The sequence below is a fragment of the Marmota flaviventris genome, chromosome 9 (genome assembly GCF_047511675.1).
Source record: "Marmota flaviventris isolate mMarFla1 chromosome 9, mMarFla1.hap1, whole genome shotgun sequence".
Classification (NCBI taxonomy): Eukaryota; Metazoa; Chordata; class Mammalia; order Rodentia; family Sciuridae; genus Marmota; species Marmota flaviventris.
The window spans coordinates 9,848,122-9,875,178 of record NC_092506.1 but is presented as its reverse complement, the minus strand read 5'-3'; the positions used below and the strand labels follow the sequence as shown (position 1 = coordinate 9,875,178).

General features: G+C 40.2%; 2 pseudogenes; both read right to left on the bottom strand.

Annotated features, from left to right (window-relative positions):
• Nucleotides 1–23,828, bottom strand: part of LOC139706857 (steroid transmembrane transporter SLC22A24-like) — a 28,968-nt pseudogene extending 5,140 nt beyond the window's left edge.
• LOC114099846 (general transcription factor 3C polypeptide 4 pseudogene) lies at nucleotides 5,754–8,290 on the bottom strand (annotated as a pseudogene).
• Nucleotides 23,829–27,057: the final 3,229 nt, after the last annotated feature.

Sequence of the window (27,057 nt, the reverse complement as noted above, 5' to 3'; positions counted from 1 at the left end):
AATAGCCTTCTTTATCTTTTCTGATTGATTTTTGCTTAAAATCTCTTTGTTGCACATGAGTATTGTAGTTTGTGTAGGAGTTCTTTTGCGTGTAGTATTTATTTAACTATTTTCTGTAGTGTTGGCTTAGGGATCATGAATACTTTTATTTTATCCTTATCTTGGAAAGTTTTTACTTCTCCTTCCAATGTGAATGATTTCTTTGTTGCATATAGTAATCTTGATTGACAATTATTTTATTTCAGGGTTTGATTATCTAATGCCAAGCCCTCCTGGATTTCAGAGTCTGAGCTAAGTCATATATTATCCTTCCCGGTTTATCTCTATATGTGACTTGACATTATTCTCTGAAAACTATTAAAATTCTTTCTTTCATCTGTATTTTTGTTTTTTTGTATTTCACTTATAACATGTCTTGGAGAGATCTTTTCTGATCTTGCTGATTTGGTGCTGTACAAGCCTTCAGTATCTGGATATTCATCTCAAACCCAATGTTTCAAAAATTTTCTGTTATCATTTCACTAAATAGGTCATCAATGCTATTTGACTCTATCTCGCCTCCTTCCTCAATGCCTGTGAGCCTTAGTGATTGCTTTGTGATTGGTCTTCTAGACTTGATAATATTATCCTAGAGTTCTTATATAGTCTTATTGTAGTTTCATTTTTTTTTCTTAAATACTATCTGAATGATCACCTTATCTCTAAGGGTTGAGATTATGTCTCTGCATGCTCTAATATATTAAAGAGGCTGTCATTTCACCTGAATTTTTTATTTTACTTATTGTGCCTTTTATTTACAAGATTTCTTTTTGGTTCTTTTTCAATATCTCTATATTTTTTTGAATTTATCATTCATATTCTGTAATGCCTTTCTTAGTTCAATAATTTTCCTGACTTTTCTTGGAATTCAATCTTCTTTTTAAAATAGTTATTCTTTTGAATTATTTATCCAGCATTTTATATACTTCAATATCTTTGCTAGTCATTGCTAGTGAGTTATAAACTTTTGGAGGTTTTATTTTTTTATTTTTTGACCTTTAAATCTTTCTTTTTATTTTAAAAAAAGTCAGGTGTAAATATACATATAATTCAAAGCCAAGCACAAAGTTTAGCACAGCACTGGGTAAACATAAAATATATGTCACTATACACAACACAGACTCATTTTTATATACAGTCTTATTTCCGCACAAACAAGCTTGATATTCACTTTCATATATCAAAGTACAAATCTGAGTCAAAGCCTTGAAAAAGACATGATTCATCGACATTTTGCATTTAATTTTGCATTAGTACCCCAGAGAGAGAGAAAGGGAGTGGTGTGTGGGGGGGGCAGATCGCTCGCCCTGAACCTACGACCCTCATGTCAGCTGGCTGAGAGGGCAAGGACCCAGATCTGCCGCTACCTCTCACACCGCCATCCTGGCAGTCTCCCAGCACCTGTTTCTGTGTGAGATTAACAGGGATTCGGGATGAGATTCAGAGCGCTGAGGGTTTTCTCCAACCCACGTACAGAACTTCCACCAGGCTGCCACACTGTGACAATTTCATGGGAGAGCGACACCTTTTCCCCATTTCAAGTCTTTCTTGAGAAGAACGAACAAGTCCTCGGAGGCTGCTGGGGGCCTCGACCTGGGTGTCCTCTCCCTGGAGCCACAGATGAGCCCCCCACCCACAGTCAGGAAGGAGGGACAGGGAGCAGCAGGGACAGATGCCTCCACACCAGAGGGGCAGACGCCATGGAAACCCCATTCCTCTGCTAGACTGGCCCGTGGCCACCATACCATGGAACACAGCACAGCAGCAGACGTGAAGCTGCGCCAACCCCCAAGACAACCTGGCCATCGCCTCCTGATACTGCCTGTTGCTGGGCGGGTGGGCGCTGTGGGACAGCCCTCAAGCTCAGGATAACCCTTCTGGGGGCCAGGACAGGGCTCCAGTGCTTCCTATGGACGCAACGCTGCGTCCCTTTAAGGACAGTTCCACGTGCTCTGGATTCAGGCTGAGCAGCAGACACATCACCAGGCCCGCAGCAGAGGTCACTGCCAAGACTCTCTTAGCCTCCAGAAAGAGCAGCTCCGCGTCCAGGAGCTGTGAGAGCCCTGAGACTGCCTGAGCTCTGAGCGGCCACTGCTGCCTTCACTGAAGACCAGAGCCGTCTGCCTCAGCTGCACCCTTCAACCCGACAGCCAAGGGGGAAGGCCGGGCGAGGACGCGGTGGTCAGGAGCCACGGGAGTCCTGCAGGCTCAGAGAGCACAGGCCGCTGACGGCAGAGCTGCTGTCCACCTGGCTGGCTGCAGGGTGTGACTGGGCACGACCTGCTCGGTCAGCAGAGCCAGAATTTCTGCTGGGGAAGAAAAATATGGGCTGGGAGGCAGGGGAACGGGTGGTGGTAGAGGCCCGATCCTGCATCCCACAGCCCAGCCCAGCCTCTGGACTCTCTGACCAGGAAGTATACGTTGAGGAAAACCGGACACAACTCACCCTGTTGTTAACAACTAACACTGTCACCTTCAGAAAGCAGAATGACAGTTTCTTTCAGGAAGGGAGCCCCACCCCGTGGCTGAGCAGTTAGAAAACTTTTTCCCTCATCCATTCTTCTTTCAAAAAAGAAATTTTACCTCTGAACATATCCTACAGCTGAGGGAACTAAAGGAATGGAAAGCAAGAGAGGTCGGGGGCAGAGAGGGGGGACTGATCGATGACACTGACTCCTGTGTCTGCTCCAGGCCTTGTGGCCAACGCTAGCCTAACCAGGGCTGCCCTCCTGCCCTCCAGCACTTCTTTACCTGATGCCTCGTAATCAAAACCATGTTCCAATATTTAACTGTCAACCTCCAACATTCTTTCAACCTGATTAACCTCTTAAACGTGCTAATAAGTCCAAATGCATGCTTCAACATCAATATCCTCAAAACTTCCCGGAGGCCGAAGCAGAAGGTGACACTCAACCATGAGCTTGGCCAGGGTTCCAATAACTCCCGACACCGAGAAATAATTGGTAGTTTTGACAGATTTAACAGCAGTAGAAAAGCCTGAAGTCTGGGTATGGACACAAGAGGACTTCAGCATGAATTTCCAGCATAACAAGCTAAACATTTCTTATGTAGAGTAACAGGAACAAATTAACCCAGGCACAGGTGACACACACATGGAAGTCGGACTCCAGAAACGTGCTGTGGCTTCGAAGGTCTCACCACACAGCACCTGCCTCCTGCACTTCAACTGCAGGGCAGCTGGTCTCCCTCCCATTCCTGACACGGTTATTACAGGTACAGCAAAAACCAACTTGAAAGCCACCAGAACAGCCCCGGCAAATTTTAGGAAGATCCAAAGAGGGAGCTAAGTTTAAGTGGAAGGGGCCAGCAGCAGCCCCTTGCCACTCCCACTTTCCAAGGCTGCACAGATCACCACTCCAATGCTGAAACTCCAACTGTTTGTGAGGCTGCCATTAACCCCAAGTCTCTTGTCTGCTCAGCACTGGGGCTGGGGGAAAGGGTGGGAGAGGACCTTCCTACTGGGCATGTGATCACCAGGCAGAGCCTGGACCTGGGCTATGACCCTGCAGAGAGAACCACGTCTAGGAAATCAGTTGCCACATTTATTTTTACAGACACATACTAAATTCCAAGATCCTTTTTAGTTATCACAGTAGTTAAATTTTCTCAAAAATGCACAACTGCTTTAAATAAAAACTTAAAGTAAGTTTTTAGTGGCAGCAGCATAAAATTCCCCAATAAAGAACAAATTCCTAGAGTCGGGCACGGTGGCACACACATTATCCCTGCAGCTCAGGAGGCTAAGGCGGGAGGATTGTGAGTTCAAAGCCAGCTTTAGCAATTAGTGAGGCCCTGTCTCTAAAATATAAAAAAGGGCTGGGGATGTGGCTCAGTGGTTAAGTGCCCCTGGGTTCAATCCCCAGTACCAAGAAACAAAAACAAAAACAACACAAATTCCTATGACTCTAGTCTGGAGCAAAGAACCAGGTGAAACCTAGGATGCCTGATGACCATAGCTGCACTGTCCTCCCATGCTCACCATGCTCACGTCACATGCCCTGTGAAATGGACAGCTGCAGGCACCAGTGCTTCTCTACCACTCTGACCTGTGCCATGCATGTCCACCATGTTGCTGGGTTCCCCACCATGAACACCGATTTAACAAGCTGGTCCCTCAAGTCTGGACAAATATGATGCTTAAAATCACCACCAAAATGAAAAAAAAAAAAAAAAAAAAAAAAAAAGCAGAAGAGTCCAGCAAATAGGGGCTGGGGCTGGGGCTCAGTGGCAGAGCACTCGCCTAGCACATGTGAGGCCCTGGGTTCGATCCTCAGCACCACATAAAAATAAAATAAAGGAACTGTGTCCACCTAAAAAACATATTTAAAGAAAAAAAAAGAGTCCAGCAAATATATGATTAAGCCTAAGAGACAAAGCAAGCCCTTGAACAGAACAAGACACTCTGGGGCAGTGCTGGAGGGGCTGGCGGGAAGAGATCAGCACAGGTGTGGCTGTCTCGTCCACAGCAGCCAACGGCAGACACAATTTCTGGGTGAGGCAAAATGTCTTTCACTGAGGATACAAAATACAAGCAGGAGACCATGTCAAAATAAAGGCAAAAAACAACAACAACAACAACAACAACAACAACAACAAAAAACACAAATCAAAACAAAAAAATCTCACAAAATAAGAGTGAAGAGTTCGTATTTTGAGTTCCCATCCGACCTTCCAGAGCTATGCACCACTTCAAAGTGCAGTCCAGTTAATCTGCACCGATCCCTAGGGCCCTTACTCTAAAAACCCAGGAACACTGTGATTCCAGAATGCCTATTAAGCGCAATTAATAGAGATATGAAACGTGACATCTCTTCACAGTCTACAAATACCGATATTCCAAACTCCAAGGAGCTCTGCAGAGCAGGAATCCCAGGCTCTGCTCAACTCAGCAGCCCACATCTATGGCACTAGAGCTCTCACTGCTCTCTCTCCAGAACTCCCTGAACAGACTCCTCCACTGGATACTCAAGTCACCATCCAGCAATGTTGACATTAAAAATACTTAAATTCTAATTTTCCAAAGAAGAAAGCATTTTTCCTCTTTGCACAGCATCTCATCTGGGTTGCACAGATGGGTGAAGTGGGCACTGTCACCCCACATATGTTAAGGAGCAGGATCAGCAAATCTGATGATACGGAGACGATCAGAAACACATCACAACTGTTGGCTTCGAACAGTCACCTGATTGTGTGATACATTAAAACTGATTCAGTCTTGGCTTCAACTTCTTAAAAAATATAGAATTTTAAAGGAAAATGTTATCTATATGCATGAGAAACAAGAGTCAACTGGACACAGATCTGCAGCTATGCACTGGGAGCAAAACATCAGCCCACACATTGTTTTAATACTTTTAATATCTGTTGGTGCGTGGAATGCACGGACCAGGCTATTCAAGCCCTCTAGAGCCATGGGCTGCCTCAGACCAAAAAAGGATAAGACCTAACTCAGCCCAGAAGGCCCTCACACGATTCTGTACCAGAGACCACCAGGTTCCTAGATTCCATAGGACAATTTTTTGTTCAAACTGTTTTCATCAAGACACTTGAAAGTAAACGTTCCTCATTGGGTAAGGAGCTGGGGGACCACGTCCATCTCAAAATGACACCAAGCCTTCAATCACTTGAAAGATATCTTTTAGTCCTGGAGATGGTGTGCGCTGCCCTCCCAGAGAGGCCCTGGTGATGGTTAGGAAGAGCACCTCTCCACACAGTCGGCTTCCTCCAGCGCAGGGCTTCCCATGCTCTGGAATGCTCCACAGCTCACGCCCTTCTGCCCTCCACTACTGCATTCAGAAGACAGGAGAATCACAGAAAGGACAGGGGCTCTGCAGCAACCTCTTAATCCAGTCAGGTCTTCTGGGACTGGGTGCCGAGCGATGCTGTCATGGAGCAAACACCGTCTGTATATCAAGCTCTGGCAGGATTGGTAGGTTAAAAAGCACCAGAGCCAGATGTGCCCATTAGAGCAGACGGCCTGCTTGCGATCTGTGAACGGCAAGATCTCTTTACACAACCTGCAGTGTTCAGGGAAAGTCTGTTTGTTCATCTTCTTTGAGATGTGTCCGATCAGCACCCGAGCCGTTCTGTCCTTGTACTCTTCGTCAGACATTAGAAAGTTGCAGAGCCCTCTGGTGGGGATGCTGGTGTTCTCCGTGATCCAGGTGTGCAGGTACACTTCCCCCAGGACGCGCTTCATGTGCTCCCTGGTCAGGTGCATCTCCACAGCCTCGATCTTCCCTTGGATCTCAAGGAGCTTCTCCTCCACTGCCTCGTGGCCTCCACCGTCTCCCGATGGGGGCAGTGAGTCATCTGTGGGCTCCTCTGCTTCACCCTCTCTGCTCCTCTCCTGCAGGCCTGGCTTAGTCACCTGCTTGGAAGAGGTGCCCTCTTCTTGCTGCTCATCCTCTGCATTGCCCATCCCAGGAGAGTCAACGATCAAGATTTTTGAGTCTTCATGGGCAGGTTTCCATAAGGCTTCTGAAGGAGTTTTCTGCATTGACTGGTATAAAATCCTCAGGAGAAAAAGCTTAAAACGCCAAAAATAGGTGACTCCACTGCTTTCGATCTTTTTTTCCAAAGCTTCATGTAAAAACTGAGGGATATGTTTATCTTTTAAAATTTTCCAGCGTACTAGGTCTATTAAATCTACCTGCTTAAAGAGGTTCTGCACTGAAGACTCCAGGAGCTGAGCAGCTGCCTCCTCAAAGGTTTTGAGAGTAACGAACTGGACCTGATAAATTTTGTTGACAGGATGAAGGCCATTGACCATGCCCTCAGTTGTGATGATGGCCAGATACGCACCACACGGGCTCACTGCTATCCCATGAGTCCTCACTGAGCCAAACACATCTGAGAGTTTAATTAACTGGTGCTCGAACTTTAATGCGACATCTGTGAAGATGGGAATCAACTGCCTCACCTTCCCATCGCTGGAACAAGTGTACACGGTTCCGTTCTGTTTGTCTGCAGTCATGGAGACAATGGGCAGGGAGTGAAGGCCTGTGAGGTGGGAATTGTGAACATTCAGACCTGCCTTGGAGATCAAAAGAAGACACCAAAACACGTAGGACCCTCTTGCAGCCACCACCAGGCTGCAGCTGCACTTCTGATAGGGGTGATAAAGCGGCACGCACTTAATGCTGTGCACAGGCAACTGGTCCATTTCTTTCCACAAGACAACAGGCTGCCTCAAGGTGAAATAGCCCTTGACTGCTTTGAGATTGACAGGGAGAATTTTTACGGGTCCAAAAGCACTCCCCACAATAAGGCCACTCATTTTCCGATTATTGTGCTCATATTCCCACCAGAATAAAACACTAGGGGAGCTGATTCCAGACTCAATCGTGTTGCATGAGGAGATGGACTCCTTTCCTACAAAGGGCAGCTGAAATTGCCACACGGCAATGTTACCGTTCTCAAAGAGGACAGCCAGGAGCACGCTGCCCACGTCCTGGCACTCATTGTTGTGCTTGACCTGCTGAGTGGTGCAGATGCCCGACCACTCCATTCTGACTGGGGTCTGCATGCTGTGCCTCCTCTGAAATTCAGCAAAATCCCCGAGATTTCCCTCTGGAGCCTCATTTTTAGAGAGCCTGTAACTGGTCTCATAGAGACGCTCTCCTTAAATCTCAGTCAGATCAACCAGCTGGACCCACTGGAGTCTGTTGAGGTTCACCTGGACAGTCAGGCTGTCAAGAGGCACCTGCCATTTGCATCACAACCCATGGGAGACCAGCTGGTGTATTTGAACCCTCTCATTGGTGGCAAGGCCTTCCCCTCAGGGTTGAACACCCTATCCAACATGAAAGTCTGGCTGATGGTGGGGTCTTTAGAGCTGGCAAATTTCTCCTTGCACTCAGCAACTTCTGATTTTGAGCCAACTTTGAGCATGCAGCTGTTGAGAGGGGCGGGCACCGAGGTGCGGTGGATCACCAGGTCCTGGCCCGGGTTGTGCACGTCGCAGATGAGCTCCAGCACTGCGATGCTGCGGGCCGTGGACACCGACACGCGGTGGTCCTCCGACCAGGCCAGCGGCTCCAGGCCGCTCACCGCGTACTGCAGCTTCACGGCCGGTTCCCGCCGAGTCACCATGAGGCGCAACGAGGCGCTGGGCCCGGGGGGCCGCGTCCGCCGCCGGGTCCTTCCCGCCCCCCTCGCCCTCCTCGTCCTCAGGCGGCGCGGCCCCGTCGACCGTGGGCCCCAGCCGGGCCTTGTTGGCCGCGATCATGTCCTCTCCGCGCAGAGGTCGGCTCCGGGCGCGCGCAGCCCGCGTCGCCGCCCCGCGGCCGCCCCCGCAGCGCGGCCACCGCCCCCAGCGCCCTCCGCGGAGGCCTCCTCCGCTCAGGCCGCCTGGAGGTTTTATTTTACCATAATTTTTTCATATTTCCTATTTTGAGATTTTTGCATCTGTTGGGATGGATTTCTCTTCTACTTTTATGTGATGATGGCCTTTTTAGGGTGCAAACTTTTCTTGGTGAAGTGTTTTTGGATATCAGGTTGTTGTAAATTGTTGAATATATTTCCAAGTGTGTTTCACAGTATAACTTTCCTGATAATTGTTTTGTGATATATTTTAGTTTACTTTGGTAGCATATATTGTGTTGGAACTTGAGAATTCCACTTTCTATGAGAGTGAGTGCTTTTGGTAAGTCAGAAAATTGTGTGATACATAGAAGGGCATAAGGGTATACCCTTTGTGATTGCTCTGCTAGACTTGATAATTCTGCATATATTACAATGGTCTGGGAGCAATTTATTTTGAAACTCTTCATGAATGTGGTATTCACAGCCTTTATATTATTTCTCTCTGCTGTTTCTATAAGAACAGATGTTCATGAGTGAGCCCTGATTCCCCATGGTCATTCTTACTTGTGACCTGCTTGTCAGTTTGGGTTTTTTTCCCTTTGCCTTTGTGATATAGTGTTGCTGAAGTTTGAGTGGGTTAGGTTGTATATGGAGCAAGATGGACTGTCTCCTAGATTGGTTGGGGATGTAGCTCAGCAGCATAATATCTACCCCCATAAAGTTGAAGAGTTATACCAGATCTCTAAGATCTCACAGAAAAAGAAAAATAAATAACAGCAACAATAGTAGCAAACAATATACAGTACTAAAATAAATACTGGGTCCTAACTTTAGCATCTTCAATACTAATATCCACAAAAACAGGAATGGTGGGGTCAGAAATTAGGAACAGCGATAATGACAAGCAGCCATGAACTAGATATAGTACTAAAGTAAATACCAGGTGTCAACTATGATTCCACAATAGTAAAAATTCTAACAACATGAATGGTGAGGGCATAAATTACATAAAATAATTTTTAAAATGGTAAAAATTCAATTCATTAACAGAAAAAAATGGGCAAAGAAAGATTAGAATATTATAAAGAAGAAAAAGAAAGCAAAAGAGAGGTAGAAAGTGAATGCCATAAAAAAGGAGGAAAATTTTTAAATATTGGAGAGAGAGAGAGAGTTAGTTTTGAGTATGAGAGAGAGAAGACAGGAGGGAGAGTAGCAACAGCACAAAACTCTCTAACCATAAAAACAAATTATAAAATAAAAATATGATAAATCATGAAAAAGAAAACTGTATATATATATATATATATATATATATATATATATATATATATGTGTGTGTGTGTGTGTGTGTGTACACACACAAAGAAAACTGTAAATACAACTGGAAGAACAACAAAATCTAAAAGAACTGTCTTCATTGTGGTGGTTGAAACTGAACAAGGATGGTATTTACTACTTATGCCAGACAGTACTTCCTTCCAATTTTTTTTTCCTGGGGTAGAACATCTTTTAGCAAAGATTGGGGGGTTTATTAAACACTTCCTCCTTTTGTACTGATTGATAGATCTGGAACCAAATATGAAATGGCCTGACTAAAACTGGTTGAAATGACTTTTAGATTTCCTGCTCATCAGTACAAGATACAGTGGAAAGAGAAATGCCATCTGATCCAATTTTGTCTAGAAAGACTAGATAAATGCATGCTTAAGGCAGGTATGAATAAAGCTCTAAATGGAAAGTTCCCACAATTGAGATCTATCCATGATTGGAACTTTGTCATATTCTGAAGAGATCAGATCAATAAACCCATAGGCCCAGGAAGATGCCAATTTCTTCTGGTTTTCCCAATCTCAGACTCTTCTTGATAATTTTATGCATAGGATAACCAACTTCCCTGGGTGGAGGGGGCATAGCAGGTCACAGCACACTCAACCACCCAGGACTATGGCCTTTCAAGACTCAATCCTTCAATGTAATCATGCCTGCCTGTTTGGTTTCCTGAACCTCATCAGCTGATTGAGTGAGCCACAAGACTCTAAGGGAAAGTAAGTTACAGTCCCCTCTGTATCTCTGAACTGAATTGTCCTGGATGAAATCTTTTTTAAATTAATTTTTAAAGTATATGACAGCTGAATGCATTACAATTCATGTTACACAAATAGAGCACAATTTTTAATATCTGGATGAAATCTTCATTGTGCCTGTTTCAATGGCATGCATTCTAGGCCATGTATTAGATGCCAGCCATCTGTGGCAATCTTTTCTATGGACTCAGGTAGCAAAGGTTTTTCCCACATCTAGTGTGATTTTCATGAGTTGGCTTCTCACTTTGGCTCTCTCCTCCCAACTTGAGAAGCACAGAGCACTTTTCAATCACCAACTCCAAGTGTAGACTCAGAGTAAGGCAAGTCCAGGCTTCCTTTCTATTCTATTGGTGTATCCATGCCAAGTTTTTCTCTTGTTTCTTTTTGTGTCACACTTCCTATCTTTGATGACCCAAAGCTGTAGCCACCACTGTCTTGGCATTGATGTACTCTTTCATGTCCTCTGTTTGAAACATCAGTATATCTGGGCCTCTCTGAGTCTCTCACTGTCCAATACTGAATTTTAGTGAATTCCATTAAACATCTACCTCACTGAGAAGCAGTATTCCATTGCTTCAATTCTAAGCCAGAGAGAAATTGGAAAGTGCAGCCTTTTTCTGCTTTACCATATTTGTTCCTCATGGTTAATATTTTTGAGAGAAAAAATGTAGTTGCATATTCAATATTTTAGAGTTACTAAGCACCAAATGGAACTTACCTGAAAAAGCTAAAGCAGCAGGTTCTCATAATCACTTTGGGTGCATGGAACAATTGAAAAATTGATGGTTTGGTCTGGACTGCATCCAACTCCTTCTGTATGGTGGATTTCACATACTGAAACAACAAAAACAACAGGCACTTATAATATGTCAGTAATGGGCAGGTATAGTGGTAAGTACTAGAGGATGAGATAAGTATGTTCACCATCCTTGAAATCTCTGCCTCATGGGGAATGTGGATGTTAAGTGATCTGTCTCCTGTAGGGAGAGCTACAAAAATTGTGGGGAGAAATGGGAACTATATATGAATAAAGCCAGTTTAAATACTGAGCTTATGAGAGGGAAAAAGCATTGGCCAAAAGATTTGCACTGTAAATCAAAAACAATGAAAGGTACATGTTTAAGGGTTTAAAGTTTCTTTTCTGTTGACTGGAAATGAGACTTGTCCCTCCAGTGATAGAATTAGAGTTTATCTCTGAAAATCAATAGAATTTATGAAAGCTAGGTCCACTTTATGGTTTGGTGTTGAGTAAACATTTTCTAGGATTATAGGCATGCTGCCTTCACTCATGATTGGAGTTACAGAGTTAAAGGGAAGTAAAGAGCAGGGGATCTATTATGGAGTGTGATTTGTACCCAGGCCAGATGTTATAGCAGATGAAATTTGGTGAAATGACAGGTGAAATATAATAGTTGCAAAGACGTTTGGTTTTAGGGTTAGAACTTTTATCTCTGCCACTACTATGTTACTTAATATTTTTGGGAAAGTTGGTCAACAGGCACTTAGTTACAGTTAGATAGGAGAAATCAATTCTGGCATCTATTGTACAGTGGGGTGTCTATTGATAATATAACACATATGTATTTCAAGAAAAGCTAAAAATAAAGAATTTTGAATGTTCTTACTACAAGGAATAAATATGCTTACTCTGAGGTGAACATTACATAATGAATTTGTGCATAAGAATGCCACATAATATCCCCAAATATATAAATTTATTGGGCATCAGTTAAAAAGTGAAAGTAGCTGCTCTTTTTCTTACAGGGGTCATCTAAAGTTTACTCAATGTCATACATGTAAATATCAAATGTATTCAACACAAGAGAAGTCTCTTAATAATTTTCAAAATAATAATATTTTATTTCTGATAATAAAGCCATACTGAGTTGGGCACTGTGGAATGTGCCTATAATCCCAGCTGCTCAGGAGGCTGAGGCAGCAAGATCACAAGTTCAAAGCCAGCTTCAGCCACTTAGTGAGGCCCTAAGCTACTTAGCATGTTAAGTGCCCTGGGTTCAATCCCTAGTACTAAACAAACAACCCCTCCAAAAGCAAATAGAGGAATAGTTTTGAGCATTCAGGAAAACATGGCTGAAAATAAGGCCTAATTTAGAGATAAGGTCCAGCATATGAGAGAATAGTATTTTAATAATTAATTATAACTTTAATTGACATAATAATTTTACATATTTATGGACTACAATGTATGTTTTGTATACATGGAAAAATTCGATAATTAACATATACAGCATCTCAGGTGCAAAGTTTCTCAAGATCTCAGGAAGATCCGAACTCAGAGAACTGCCCCTGCCCACTATGCTTGTATCAATACCCTGACCCCCAGAACCTTAACACTTAAATGAGGCTCAAGTGTGGATGAGACTACTAATGTGTTGTTCTCTAATCCTAGAACCTGTATTTGTAAATCCATGAAACTAAAGAGACAACACTTGTCCCAAACTTATCCAACATATACCGATGATACAAGCATAGAATAACTACTGTAGGCATTCCTGTTCAAAAAGGAGATTTGAGACAAAAAATATTCCATAGCAATTATGAAATCAAGCTAGGCAAAGGTTAGAAATTGTGCAAGTAGGTCTCAAGGCTTGGAAAATTGAAACAATTTGGCTCTCACTCACAACCTCTTGCCTCTTGGCTCCAACTGAATTTTCTTTTCTTTCATGAAGGATACAAACATATTTGCCTCTAAAATGTGTTCCCAGCTAACTTCTCAGTGGTAGCATTTTTGGGAGCCTTTCTCATTTGATACTATTTCTGTTCCCTCCAGTCAAGTTGGCAATGTTTTTTCTGACAAATATTGCTAAAAAATATTGTGGACTTGCTATGAATTCACTGGGGTTTGCAAAAAAAATTGTAACACACCAAAAACATCTTTGACATAAGTTCTTCTCTACTTTGGATTCCTGAAATGGCTGAGAGAAAATACATCTAAGTATCCCAGAAGTCCTATTGTTTGATTGAGATTTGATCTTTCTTTTTTATGTTTTATTTGTTCTATTTAGTTATATTATAACTAATAATTAGTTATATTATCTCCTATCAAGTGTGAAACCCTTGGTTCAATTTCTAGCAGTAAAAAACAATTATAATGGACTTCAAGCACATGCTATAATAAAATAAGACTTTTGGGGACATTGAGCATGTGTCAATTTATTTAGTGGATCAGAAGGATGGAATAATGTTGTAGTCAGAGAAGCTATTCTTTGTGTTTTTCTTTATCAACATTTTATCCTATAGGGCATTTGCTTTCTTTCAGGGCTAATGTGCGAGAGTCTATCAGTTGTCCCTCTAACAAGCAGTTTGTATGATGCCTGAAATGTTTTTTAGCTTCCTTTTTATCAGTTAACCCCTAATACTTTTTGGCCCATTAAAGTTAATGTGATTACTTCCTCACTGTTCTCTCAAAAATTCTTTTGATGTGACTTGCCATAACACCCTTTTTGTAATTGTCTCTTAATTTTGGGGTCCTATATTAAGATGTAAGTCCTTAAAGGCAAAGATTCTGATTCATTTCCATTAATATATATTAACATGCGGGCACACAATAGATGCATAAGTTTTTTAAATGAGTTAATGAGAGTATTCTTGAATGAGCCACATGAGAATGTGGCTCCTAGTCATGAGGAAGGAAACTTCAGGGTGGAAGGGAGAGTTTTCACAGAGGTGCAATGTTAGTACTTTCTAATGAGAACAATATTTAATGTCAACAGAAGTGGGGGAGAACTTTTTTATATTTTACTGTCATGCATGTATTTTGTAGAAGAGCATATGAGTCATATTTGTTGCACACTAAATATTTATTGAGTTACTGAATAAATGGATGGAATTAAAGTAATAATTTTAATGCTATCTTTTGCATGTTCAATTACTCTATTATTGGCTTTCTGATTTCCCTTAAAATGGACCATGATTTATTTAAATAACGAGAAATGAATTAGTGTAGAATTAGTGTACTTCCATCAGCAAATTGCAACATCTATGTCCAAATACATGACAAAAGCAAAGATACATTTTTTTCAATGCTGCCTCTCTACAAGGATGAATCCATGGAGAACCAGGACAGGGATGTAAGATCTCACTCACAGAATTCCCATTTAGGGCCTGTAGTCACTCCAGGGACACAGAGATCCAGCCTAGTGTGATTATGAGGTCATGTCATTTCATCCCAGTCCCCCTTCCAGATCACCTCTATGGTCAGGGTCTCTTCAGCATTCTTTTTTCCATTTATGTGTGCAATTCTTCTAAATTCCTTTACACCCTTTTCTAGCTGATTTCTGACAATCAGCCACCGGAAGGACTCCACCAGCTTCCTGATTAAAGAAGACAAGGAAGGTACAGTAAATGCTCAACTACTTATTTTCTATACAACCTTTAATTTGAGATTTCTTTACCCTTTCATTTATACATACTTTCTTATTATGGCAGTGTAATTTCTAACCAAATTTTCCTCTTCAACTGGCCTGGGCTTTCACTAAGATAAGGGACATATCTGGCCATTAGTGTGTTAAAATAATTATAGAGATCAATAAACAAGAATCAAATGGCATAAATCATTCATTTGCATTTCAATTTTTATTTTGATATATAATTCAAATATCATAAATTAATGTTTTTATAGAGTCCTATGTAGTGAGCATCAGACCCAATGGTAAAAACTAAAAGCTTTTTCTCTCATCAGAAAAAAGGCAAGTGTGTTCACTTTCACCACTTATTATCAACATAGTACTGAAAGTTACAGACTGATTAATTAGGCACGGAAAAGAAATAAAAGGCATCTAAGTAAAAAAGGTAGAAGTATAATTATCTGTTTGCAGATTATATGGTCTTCCATGTGAAAAATCCTGAAGATTCCAGAAAAAAGCTATTTTAAATAGTGAATAGGAAATGCAGCAAAATAGCAGAATACAAAGTCAACATAGAATGTCAGTTGCATTTATATACAATAACAGTGAACAACCTGAAGAGAAAATTACAAACAATTCCATTTACAATATCAACAATCAGAATAAAATATTACAAGTTAACCAAGGACTTATAAAATAAAAACTGCAAAAAGTGGCTGAAAACAAGAAAGAAAAGATAAAACTAATGGCTATTCATCTCATGTTCATGGATTGTAAGTCAATATCATTATGATATCAATACTATAGAAAGTGATCTACAAATTTAATGCTCTTCCTTTCAGAACACTAATGATGATTTTTGTAGCAATAGAAAAACATATTCTAAAATTTGTATGAAATCTCAAAGGACTGTGAATGGCCAAAATATTCTTGAAAATGGATAGAGTTATAGGACTCACACTTTCTGATTTCAAAACGTACTATAAAGCATCAGTAATCAAAACAACATGGTACAGGCATACATAAAGACGTACTAGTAGGATAGGGTAGAGAACCTTGAAACAAATCTTCACATGTATGGCCAAATGATTTTTGACAAGAATGTAAAGACAGTTCAATGGGGGGTGGTCAGAAATGACAGTCTTTTTAACAATGAGGCTGGGAAAACTTGATATCTACATAAAGAAGAATGAAGATGGATTCTTGCCTAATGCCATATAGAAAAATTAACTCAAATTGAATGAAAGACCTAAATGTGAAACCCAATACTAAAACAAAATTAGAACAAAACAGGACAAATACTCATGGCATTGTCTTTGGGCATGATATCTTGGATAGGACATCAAAAGCACAGGATACACCACCAAAATGGGAGGCAAATTTGACCCATGAAAAAGTATTAAATTTTTGCACCAAAAGAAATTCTCATCAGATTTAAAAAGGTAATATAAAGGATGAGTAAGATACTTAGGGATTATATATTTGAAAGGGATTAAAATTCAGAATATATAGAGAACACCCAAAAGTCAGTAGCAACATCAAAAATCAAACAATTCAAAAAAGGGCCAAAATTGGAGTAGGCATTTATCCAAAGAATGTATACAAGTACTTGAAAAGATATTTATTTGTATACATTTTTTTCCAGATGTAGAATTCTTTGTCAAGAAATGAAGAAAGGGGCTGGGATTGTGGCTTAGCATTAGAGTGCTCGCCTACCATGGGCGAGACCCGGTTTGATTCTCATCACCACATAAAAATAAAGGCATTGTGTTGTGTCCATCTACAAAAAAGATTCTCTCTCTCTCTCTCTCTCTCTCTCTCTCTCTCTCTCTCTCCTTTAAAAAATAAATGAAGAAAGAGCCTACAGAATTGCCTCAGAAAGTCAAGGATTGAATGTTTTCTTTCATATGTGGAAACTATAGAAGAAAGAGGAATAAAATAATGAGCTCATGAAATAAAAGCATGAAGACAGATCCTAGAGATGGGAGAAAAATATTTGCCAGTTACTCTTTCAACATGGCATTAATATAAAAAAATATATAAAGAACTCAAAAAACTTAAAAAAACCTCAACAAATAGCCAAATCAAACTTTGGACAAAAGAACTAAATAGACATTTCTCAAAAGAAGAAATACAAACTGGCAATTAAATATGTGAAAAAAATGTTCAACATCCTTAACAACTATGGACTTGCAAATCAAAACTGTACTGAGATTTCATTTCACCCCAGTAAGATTGTCAAGCATCAGGAATATAATAATAAACACTTGCAATGTCATGGGGAGAAAGGAATACGTTTGTTATGCTTTAGAAAAAAGAATAGGAAAAAGTGTTGTGGGCTCATCATGGAGAGCTCTGGAGTAGTTTGAAACAAAAGACTAGATACATGGATATATAAGTAGTCCTAAAAGAACTTAGTGGTGAATGACAAAAAGTAAGAAAGAGATTGGTCAAAGAACATGGTGCATTTTATTTGTTATGCTTTAGATATGATGTCCCCCAAAAGCTCACATGTGAAACAATGCAAGAAGGTTTGGAGGAGAAATGATTGGGTTATAGCTTTAAACTAATCAATAAATTAATCCCTGATGGAATCAACTGAATGATAATTGGAGGCAAGTGGGTGTGGCTGGAGGAAGTGGTCCTTGGGGAGTGTGGCTATGGGGTACACATTTTTTATCTGGAGAGTGGAGTATCTCTGTGCTTTCTGATCATCATGTGAGCCACATGCCTCCATCACACTCTCCTTGCATGATGTTTTGCCTCACCTTGAACACTGAGGGATGAATCTAGCTTTCTATGGACTAAGAACTCTAAAACTGTAAGCACTCAAATAAACTTTCCCTCCTCTACAGTTTTTCTGGTGGGTCTTTTAGTCACAGTGAAAATGACTAAAAGTGAAATGCAGTGAAAAAGTTGACTAAAATAATGTTCATCATTGGTGGGACTGCAAATTGGTAAAATCACTTTGGAAAGCAGTACGGAGATTCCTCAACAGACTAGGGAATGGAACCGCCATATGATCAGCTGTTCCAGTCTTCACAAAATCATATACTATAATGATACACGCATTTCAATGTTTATACCAGGGCAATTCACAATAGCCAAGTTATGCAACCATTGTTGGTGTCCATCAACAGATGAACAGATGAAGAAAACATGGTACATATACACAAAGGAGTTTTATTTAGCCATAAAGAAGAATGAAATTATGTTATTTGCAGGTAAATGGACAGCATAATGCTAAGTGAAATAAGCCAGACTCAGAAAGTCAAAGACTGAATGTTTTCTCTCATATGTGGAAGGTAGACAGATAAAAGGAATAAAATGAAAGGAGCTCATGAGAATAGAAGGGTGAACAGTATAGTAAAGGACGAGTCTAGGGTGAGGGAGGAAGAGATGCCAAGGAGAAATACTGGGTATGGAAATTAACCAAATTGTCCTATGTGTATGTATGAACAAATCACAATGAATCCCACTTTTATATATAATCATAGTGCACCAATTAAGAAAGTAAACATGAAGAAGAGAGACCAGACGAGTAGAGGAAGACATTCAGAGGGAGGGAGGAGGGCAGGGGAAAGAGAGACACTGGGAAATGAATTTTATGTTATGTGCATTTTTCAGTATGTCACAATGATCCCCACTCTTATGTATTATTATTCTGCACTCATGAAAGTATAATAAAATTTTTGATTTTTTTCTATTGCAATTATTTCATGATAATTTTGTGCCTAGTATGCAAAAATGGTGACTGCAAATTGCCAATCTCCATTCAAACTTCCTTTCTATTTCATCTCTTCCATCTTGAATGGCAAAATGGGTGTTAATGGGGACATGGCTTAGGACCAGTATTGGGACCATATAAATACCCAGTGACACAACCCTTATGTTCTCATGTTGGCCTCCCTTGGAAAGAATGGGGAGACTGTTCATACCTGGAGGGCAAGAGGAGGACAAGCAAGGGTATAGACACAGCCAGGTGCAATGTGTACCACTTTCGAATGGCAAAAGCCAGTCCTCCAAGGAACATCTGCCTGATACTGTAGGAAGACATCATCAGGACTATTCCCACAGACTTCCTTTGGGATGTTGACCATTCTGACACTGGAAGAAAACATGTACATAATTGATTTAACAGTCAATTCAGGCATGGACAAAATTAAGGTCTCAAATTATTGACTTACTAAGAGAAAAAGCATTTGCCGTAATAGTCGTGACACACAACCCAGCCCAGAAGCGTAATATGCAGTAAATGAGGAAGGTGGGGGCGAAGGCTCCAGTGGTGTCAATGATGCCCAGCTGGAGTAAGCACCACTGGTAGATAGACCACCTTCCGCCCAAACCTAAGAAAGATTGGAAAACAGCTAAGCTTATTTTAGAACAAAAATAATATGGAGAAAACAACAAAAGAAAATAACTTGAGATTTAGTGTAAATGTTTAACAAGTAGGACATTGTACTTGAGGTCTGGTGGAATCACAATACTAGCCAACAACGAAAATCACAGATGTAAGCATCCCTGTCGGTTCATCTGCGAGTGATGCCAGAATGAGCATAAAAGCACATGGCATAAGAGGACCTTGATGCCATGTGGAGCCATATCAAGAAGAGAAAATATGGGAGGTGTCCAAAGGTCTTGGGAAATGTGTTTCAGAAGGCAACCTGGCAACCATTCCCTTTATTACAGGAAGTGATAAGAGGTCCACAGAGGAGAGAAAGAGGAGAGATAGAGAATAAGAAACAGAAGGGCAGATTACACAAAAATAATGAGAAATATTTGTGTCATGGAGCTGCAGGGAATGGGCTCATTCTGGAGTTAACTTGGACCAAGTTCCATGAGCTGATACTAAATTTTCAGCAATATTAATTGTTATGGTTTAGGTGTGGTGTCCCTCAAAAGTTCATCTGTGAGACAATGTAAGGAGGTTCAGAGGAGAAATGACCTAATTAAAATAATCACTGGTGGGATTTACTGGGTAATAACGGGAGGCAGGCAGAGTGTGGCTGAAGGAAGTGGTTCATTATGGGCATGGCTATGGAGTATATATATTTTTATCTGGTGAGTGGAGTCTCTCTCTGCTTTCTGATCACCATGTGAGCTGCTTCCCTCAGCCACACTCTTCGGCCATGATATTCTGCCTCATGTCAAGCCCTGAGGAATGGAGCCTGCTTTCTATGAAATAAGACCTCTGAAACCGTGAGCCTTCAAATATACTTTTACTTCCCTACAGTTGTTCTGGTTCAGCCCTTTAATCACAGCAGCAAAAAAGCTGACTAAAACATTAATATATGGACAAAAATTCAGCTGAAAATATTTGTGTATAATATTTGTTACTTTAGCAGTCTAAGTCATAAAAATCTTATGAAATATGTTACCTTCTGTAACAAATGTAGGTTCATGCAACATACATTGTTACTAAACTTGTATGATAGAATTCAGAATAGAACTGTCTTTTTACAAGTCATGATTGAGGACATGATGAAACAATCACTGGAAAACTGAGAAATGAAAACACAATAAGTAAAGTAAATAAATTCTCATGGTAATGGTTACTGGAGCGTCAGAAGGAGATATGAGCAGGTAGAGCACAGAGAATTTTTAGGGAGATACTTGGAGGGTGCCTACTTGATGTTATACTTTTGCCAAAACAACTAAAGCCATGTAACACAAAGGTTCTGTAACCGATGGTAACCTATGTACTTTTGTCAATACCATATAAATATTGGTCTATCAGTTATAATGAATATATTACACTAATGTAAGATGTTAATAATATGTGAGTTTGTTTGTGGGAGGGGTTATTGGGAACTCTCTGTACTTCAGACTCAATATTTCTTTATACCAAAAACTGATGTAAAAAATTAAAGCTTATTGCCAGGCATGGGGTGGTTCCTGGCTGTAATTCCAGTGACTCAGAAGGCTGAGGTTAAAGGTCAGCCTCAAGTTAGCAAGGCCCTGTCTCAAAAAAAAACATTTTTTTTTTTTTTAAAAAAAAGGCTGAGGGGAGGGGGGATGGTGGAGGATGGGAAAGGCAGCGGAGCACAACAGCCACTAGTATGGCAATATGTAAATCAATGGATGTGTAACTGATGTGATTTTGCAATCTGTGTATGGGGTGAATGTGGGAGTTCATAACCCACTTGAATCAAAGTGTGGAATATGATATGTCAAGAAATTTGTAATGTTTTGAACAACCAACAATAAAAAATTAAAAAAATAAAATAAAAAATAAAAAAAAGGCTGGAATCCTCAGTGGTGGAGTGCTCCTGGGTTCAATTCCAAGTACCACAAAATTAAAGCTTATTATTAAAAAAATTTTCAGAGTAAAGAGGACATACATTGCAATGTTAATATTAGAGTTAGGTGTGGTTTTAGGAATGATGTGGGAATCAAAATAACACTGGAAAAGAGAATAGGAAAAAGTGTTGTGGGCTCATCATGGAGAGCTCTGGAGTAGTTTGAAACAAAAGACTAGATACATGGAGATACAAATAGACCTAAAGGAACTTAGTGGTGAATGAATAGAAAGTAAGAAAGAGATTGGCCAAAGAACATGGTATATTTTATATAGATTTAAATACCAGCATACTCAAACATATTACATATTTTCTGGCATGTACAAATGTAAATAGTAAACACATGAAACATTTCTCTGTGGTGAAGGATGGGATTGAAGACTAATGGGAATTCATGAACATGAATGGGGATACACAGGGAAAAGAATTTTTGCCCAAGCCATTAAAGATATTGTAGATGGGTAGAAAGAAAAGACCTATCTTAGGGTAAAAGTAAATGCTATTGAAAAAGGAATAAAGGCATAGATGGATATTGCATTGAACATAATAAATAAATTTGGGTGTGTTTGAAATCTGAAAAAGAAAGACATCAAGACTGGAAAACTTGAGTGATCTTGTGAGAGAACAACACCTGTTCAGTTACAGTGATATAGAATGGCACACATGATGAGTTATTAAAATAGGCAGGTTTAAACTACTTGATATCACTGGGGTGTATTGATATTTCTTTACTGTCCTCTATCCTAAATTATTAATAATTACCTTTACTGGTTACAAAAATTACCTATTAAAGTCACTTCACAAGGACCATCATCCAGGTTAAAGGTCCAGTGATTTACCATCCCATCAGGCCCACGGTGCTACTCAACCCTCAGATTTTATAATGGTGATTATTCTCTGTATGTGTGCCTAGACTGCATGTGTGAAATGATGAACAGTATAAAAATATCTGTACTCATTTATAGGGTCTAGGTGGTTCAGAATATTGCCAAGGCCAGGAACATACTTTTAAACATGCAACTCTCCTTCCTCTCCCTTTGTTGAATTAACTCTTACTCATACACCTCACATTCTGCATTGGCTCTGCAGATTACTTCCTGAAACTGATATGATTTACATGACCTTTTCTATCCTCCTTAATGCAGCACAGTGAATTTTTCACAACAAATTGTAACTTCCAGTTTATGTATCAAGCACTAGTATTTGATTGTAGTTTCCTAGAGTCAGAAAGTGAGGCCAGTACACAGTTCAGAGCCTAGAGAGCTCAGCAAGATTTCTTAAATAAAGGAATGAATACTTACTGAAAACTTAATCTGACCAACAGTTCAAAAGAAAGTGGGGTGACACTCACCTGTCTGAAAGAAGGCTATATATCAGACTTCCCAACAGTGACCCAGTCATAAACAGAGTTTGAACCATTGGTTTTAATGACTGGGATTCACAAACCAGGTCCCACTGGAAGAGAATCAAAAAAGCACAATGGAGTTTTAGAAGATTTTAAGTCTTTAAAAATCTTTGCACTCCGTGGAAAAACTTCCACATATGATGTATGTGATCCTCTGCTTTGTGGATCCTGCCCGATCTCCAGCTTCACCTACAGTCACTCTCCCCTGGTCGCCCTTCCTCCACTTATTTCAGCCCTTCAAGTGCACTTGCCTTTCTCTTGCCTCATAACCTTCCAATATTCTGTACCTTTTTTCTACATGTCTTTATTCATTTTTACCTTCAGGACATCAACTCCCTTTATTCTATTAACTTATACAAATTCTTTGGCTACTACAATTTAAAACATATAAAAACACATTTTAAGAAATTTCAGATACCAAAAATTTGAAACTTTATTTTTTTCTCATCATCTAAGTGACTTAGGGTCCTGCCTTTGACTTTTCTTAGCAGTCCATACTTCAATTACTATAATATCTCTCATCCTTGGCCACACATTGAATCACTTAAAGAACATCAAAAACTCGAGGGCTTGCCTGTGCCCAGAGATTCTGATTTATTTGCTCAGTGTCAGTTTTTCAGCAAGTATTGAGAACCACTGACAGTAAAATATTCGATCACTTTTAAAATTATAGATATTCTTCACTAGATTAAATGATAATTATAGGTTAAATTCATTAACTCCCATACTATATATTCTCAACAGCATTGTAGTGTAGATAAGCAATTGCTACCTGCAGAAGGAAGGAAGAAAGTTTTAATTACAGTACACATCTGGGGACTAAATGTATAAAGCAAGCTTCTTCTTGGCATTACCTCCAAGCTCTTTGATCATACAAACAGTATATTTGGATGAGGCACCTTACCTCAGTTATGATGGTGGAGGGGAAGTAGCTTCTGTCATATACCCAGCCATCGACACAGGGCTCCGTGTCTGGCTCAGTTGTATTGGTGACAGTTTCATTGAGGTGAAGGAGCTGCCACTGGGGATGGATGAAGCGACGGCATTTCTCTGGTTTTAAGTTTGAGTCCAGTGGAATGGAAATCCTCAGGAGGGCATCTTGGCTGAGGGTCCCAGTGTCATTACCAGAGACAGTGTCATTGTCCAGAATCTGAACCCAGCAGCGATGATCAGGAATTGCTGCAGTGAAGTTCTCCAGTACAAAATGAGGGTATGTTAGGAGGTTGGTGATACAGAAGAAAACTAGCTGAAAGATTTGGAATCTCCCCAGGCCTCCAGCTTGATCCAAGAGCTCGTCAAAGGACATTGAGGCTGAACAGGGGATCACCTAAAGGAATAAATTTATGGAGGTAAATTCAGAAAGAGAAAATGCTTCCTCTCACCAAGACCTGTAATGTGGTGTTGATCCCCATTCAATTTTCTCCTTGAGGGGTTCTGTCTCACCGCTGCAAAATAATGGAAAGATCTCCTCAGAGCCTTTGGGTTTAGATAGGAAGACAAATTCAGTAAAGTTACAGAAATATTTGGCAAAGAGAATTCTACTTGCTGACAACTGAACCTGCTTGAAAGATTACTCTGTGAATGATTCTGATCTTTGAGCTTTCTGAGAAGTCAACAGTGGACTTTCAGTGGGTGTAATCTCCACATGACCCTAAATATAGCTTTCCATGATCTGTCCTTTTCAGAGAAGGAATATTGAAATCTCAAATGTAAACATGTTTATGATATTAATGTATAAACAGAGCATTGCTTTTTCTTGGTTAGAACTGAATTTTTGCTAAGTTACTGAAAAATATCTTTGGTTAAAATAAAGGAAAATGGAATATTGAATGTAAATGCTAACTGTTGGTATCTGAGATTCTGATTCAGTTTAAATAGTGACAGTGATTTTGAAGTTTTTGAAATAGGGAAATAAGAATAAGGTGCAGGGAGGAAAGAAACAGTACTTTTATGCCATAGTTTATTTAATCAGATTTATTGATTCATTCAAATAGCATTTTGGGCTAACTTTTAGACCTGGGCTCCCAGGTGGTGGTGGTGGTGTGGTGGACTCAAGTCTACTGGCTCCTATGAAGGTTGGCAAGGCTGATCTGGGCAAGGCCTGAGCTTTGGTGGGGGGTCTGCCAGTGGGTGGAGGTGGTCCTGGTTTAGGCATGTCAGGATGGACTCAGACCTACTCTGGGCCCTGGTTCCTGTGCAGGTTGGTGAGGCAGATCTGGCTTCAGTGTAACCATTCTTGCCAGCATTTATTATTATTTGCATTCTTGATGATTGCCATTATAAATTGAGTAAAATAAAATCTCAATGTTGCTTTGATATCCATTCTCCTTTTTGCAAGAGATGTTGAACATTTTTTTCATGTATTTGTTGGCCTTTTATATTTCTTCTTTTGAAAAATATGTGTTTAGTTCTTTTGTCCACTTATTGATTGGGATTTTTCCTTTGTGATAAGTTTTTTGTTCTTTATATATTTTGGACATTAATCCCCTGTCTGAGGAGTAGCTGGCAAACATTTTCTCCCATTCTGTAGGCTCTCTTTTAATGCTCTTAATTGTTCCTTTTTTGCATAAAGTTTTAATTTGATGCCATCCTACTTACTGATTCTTGGATTTATTTTTTGAGTCTTAGGGGTTTTGTCAAGGAAATTGGTGCCTGCTTCAGTATAGGAGTGTTGACTTTATGTTTTCCTCTAGCAGTTGCAGTGTCTGGTCTAATTCCTAGGCATCTGATACACTTTGAGTTGACTTTTGTCAGGGTGAAAAGTAGGAATCTAGTTTCACTATTCTACATATGGATATCCAGTTTCCCCCAGCAGTGTTTGTTGAAAAGATCATCATTTCTTTAACCTATCTTTTTTGCACCTTTTTGAGTATCAGATGACTGTATATCTTTGTGGTTTTGGTTTTATATCTTCTATTCTGTTCCATTGTTTTTTTTTTGTTAACTTTTTTTTGCTATTGTGACTAAAAGACCTGACAAGAACAATTTTATAAGAGGAAATTTTGTGTTTTGGGGCAGGGAGCTCAACATCATGGTGGAAGAGTGTGGTAGAGGGAAGCAGCTCATATGATAATCAGGAAGCAGAAGGAGACTCCACTTGCCAGATACAAAATATATACCCCAATGACACACCCCCAATGACCCACCTCCTGGAGCCACACCCTACCTGCTCCAGTTTGCTTTTATTGTTTCACATATGAGTTTTTGGGGGACACCTAATATCTAAATTATGCCATTCCATCCCTGGCCCTCAAAAGCTAATTCTTATCTCACAATGTAAAATACATATAGTCTATTTCTAAGAGTCTCCACGGTCACAAAAGTTGAAAAGTTCCCAAAAGTCCAAGTCCAAAATCTCTTGATATTCAGGACAAACTTGCATCATGAGCTCCTGTAAAAATCAAAAGTGATGTATAAGTATCCAATATATAAATGTACAGAGAGTTCAGCATGACTGAAATTTTGCTTAGCAAACAAGTTCTGTAGTTCCACACCTGGCATCTGGGGCATATGGCATGATGTTCTGTCCAAAGGGCTTGTTCAGTTCCGCTCTTGTGGCCTTGTTGGTTGCAGCCCAAGTGGCCTTTCTGTTGGTTTGACTCACCTTGATTGCTGCAGGCTTCCTCAGTGGATGTTTCATGGTATTGGCATTTCTTATACTTGAGGGTGTCCATTGCAGCTTTGGCTTCCTTTTTATATCTCCATGCATTGCATGCAGTGGGTGTCTGGAGGGACTCTGACCCTGCTCAAAATTTTCCTTCCACCCATACCTTTCTTTGAAATCTTGGTAGAAGCCTCCATGACTCCTGAACTCCAGTCTGTTGCATTTCTGCAGAACACGGTGATGGACACCAAGGTCTGCCACCATCTTGAGCAGTAGTCAAGCCTCCAGGGCTTGTTGAAAAAACTTCCTAGGCCTCCTTTTTCAAGAAAGGCACCCTACTGGTCTCTCCTCAAGATAATTTTTACTTTTACTTCCTTGAGTCTGAGATGGATATGACCTTGCCAGTTTCTGAGATGTCCTCAAGTCATCTTTCTTATTGTCTCTGGAAATAGTCTAGCATTTCTTTAGTGGATATAATGTCTTCAACAATGGCAACTTTCTTAGGCAACTTTACCCCTGCCTTTAAAGTTCAAGGTTTTCAAATCTTTCTGTTCTGCTTTCTGACCCTATCACAATAAATTCAGCTAAAAACTGCCAGTAACATCCATGCCATTTCCTGAATACTATGCTGCCTAGACATTTCTTCCACCAGCTAAAGGAATCCTCGCTTTTAAAATCAGCCTAATAGTCTCAGGACATGAGCAAAATGCAGACAACCTCTCAGCCAGAACATAACACAAATGGCCTCTATTCCAAACTCCCATAAAGTCTTCTTTTTCTGAACCCTCTTAAGCCCTGTCTTTACTGTCAATGTTCCTATTGACATTCTGGTCATCTGAACTCTCACTAGAATTAGCCATTAATCTTACAACATTAATTGCTTACAACAATCTAAAACATTCCTACTTGCAATGCTAAACATCTCAAAATT